Genomic DNA, 2,456 nt, shown 5'->3' with positions numbered 1-2,456 from the left:
GCACAGGCACATTTAACATGCTGTAAGAAGAGCATGCATTTTATTATATTTCTAGCACAAAGCATGCATTCATTGGTGTCCAGTACAATAGGAATAAATGCCAACATAAAGAGTATTTTTGTCTTCATAGCACTAAGAACTAAAAAATCACACAGAATATAATACTTTCATCTTTATGTGTGTAATCATGGAAGTTCCAACATCATATCCTCTAGGTTAGCCTGAGTATTCAGCTACAGAAATATTTTTTTCCAAAATAATGCTTGAAAGAGAACTGTTTACAGTGGGACTCATCAGAACCAGCAGAAGACAGTGATATACAGACTGCAAATGGTAAAATTAGGAGTTGATTTTCACATGTAGCTTTTGGGTGAAGTATATCTGTTTCATTGATTTCTACAGCCACGATAAGCTGTGGTCATAGGAGATTCAGAAATTTCAAGGTGGACAGCTGGCTTGAGTAACACCCTAGGTAAATATCAAAAGCCCTACTGAGGCTTAAGGACAGAAACTCTGATTCATATTAAAAAGAGCTGTGAGTATACAAAAATACCTGTGCAAAGCCTGCTGAATCAAATAGTATTTGTGATGGTGGGTTATTCCACACTGTTGACATACCAACATGTATTCTGGGGGAAGTGGTCCTCTAGGTGGAATCCTTGACATGGGCTTGCTCCAGAAAAGTCTGACTCAAAAGCACATGAGAGATATATCTACTAGGAAAGGGGAGGCGAACTAGGGTTACTTGGCACCAAGGTTAATGAATACTTGAAGGTATTTCAAGAGACATGGGTCCAGGAGGGTTAAGTCATATTGGTTTTGATCCATCAATACGTAACATGAGTGAAGTGTTGCAGAGCAGTCAGTCATTTCAAGATGTATTCTTCTTTCATCACTAGCTGAGACTATTGTCCTATGGGTCTGTGACATCCAGAATGATCCCCATTCATTGGTTGGAGGTAGGACCTGGTGCTACAGGTTGTTTTAGGAAGCTGGCCTAGAGGATAATTTGTACAAGCCACCACCAAACCATCATGTAAGTCCTATCCCTGGCCTCGTTATGCTGCTCTGTATTCAAAAACATTTATATAAAAGCTAGAAAATCCATAAATGGGAGCAGCATGTTGAATATGTCACCAGCCACTTTATCTTTACCGTGCTGCAACGTTGTTGTAAAAGCTGCCATGTTAAACCCAGGAATCTGCTCCAGAAGCTGTCTTTTAATACACTTTCCTACCAAATAAATATGTTTGCTAAAAACAGGCATATAGTTGAGTTTATTCTCTTCCTTGCCTTCAAACTCCTTGTAGTACTTGCCCATGAAATTTCTCTATAATGCCTGGAACTCATCATCCATGATAATGTCCTCTGAATAGCCAACCACAGCACAGGTTCTGCATCAGAGGCAGAGGAGATGGAATGGATGAAGCCCTCTTCTTCTAAGGCATTAATTGTGACTATCGCCTCCACACCCACACAAACAGGCTAGCCACCTAACCTGCATGGAGGCACGTTGGTCAGCTAGGGAGGAGGCCTCACTAACCAAGCCTGCACTCTGCTGCAGCAGGCTGACATCGGTTATGGACTCAGAGCTATACTTTAATCTGTTTTCAGGGTATCTTTGCTTCTATGACCACAATATAATGAAATTATTTTCTAATATCTCTAAGATTAATACCCATCCCATTCCAATCAGGCAGATTGAGCTTCCTAAAAAAAAAAAAAGAAATCTGTCCGTTTCATTTAAACAGTTATTCAATTACTTTCAATGACCTATTATAATAAACAATAAATACATTTCTTGGTTTTCTTAAGTATCCCTCTAAATTTTATGATGACACTTTTCAGCTTAATTTCTGGTGGTACCCTATTCACTTTTTGGACACCATTACAATCACATCAACTCTAAATCACCTACTTACCTTTATATGCTGCCTGGAAACATCTATATTTTCCTTCATCATTCACCAATTCAAATGTTATATCACCTGTGAAGCTCATCTTACTTAGCTCACCCTTCCCAGTAACTATTCAAGACTGGTTACTTGAATAAGTTGTTTTGGAATCTAAAAAATTCAAATCAGTCCAAGTTTAGTTACATGATTTTGAGCAAACCATTTGTCTCTCTGAAACTCCCTCTCCTTCACCATAAAAAATCAAGGGTGGTTGTCAGTTTTAGAACCTTCTTGCTCAAGATGTTATCAAACAGAATCAGAACTGGCATTACCTTGGAACATGTTAGAAATAAGAAATCTCAATAATTACCCAAAATGTTTTAATCAGAGTGTGCATTTTAACACAATCTCCAGGTGACTTGTATGCACATTCATTAAAATCAGAGAAGTACTTACACACAGTAACTGCATCTAGAATTGTCCTCTTCAACTTATATTCCATTCAGTACATATTAATTTCTCTTCCCATTAAGCTGTTCATCTGTAATACTCTGACTATTA

The 2,456-nt window shown here is 38.1% G+C and overlaps 1 pseudogene; it reads right to left on the bottom strand.

Annotated features, from left to right (window-relative positions):
* Nucleotides 1–972: 972 nt before the first annotated feature.
* LOC108303787 lies at nucleotides 973–2,001 on the bottom strand (annotated as a pseudogene).
* Nucleotides 2,002–2,456: the final 455 nt, after the last annotated feature.

The sequence above is a fragment of the Cebus imitator genome, unplaced genomic scaffold (genome assembly GCF_001604975.1).
Source record: "Cebus imitator isolate Cc_AM_T3 unplaced genomic scaffold, Cebus_imitator-1.0 Scaffold51, whole genome shotgun sequence".
NCBI classification, from domain to species: Eukaryota; Metazoa; Chordata; class Mammalia; order Primates; family Cebidae; genus Cebus; species Cebus imitator.
The sequence above is the reverse complement of the archived record's forward strand: the minus strand, read 5'-3'. Positions and strand labels throughout refer to the sequence as shown.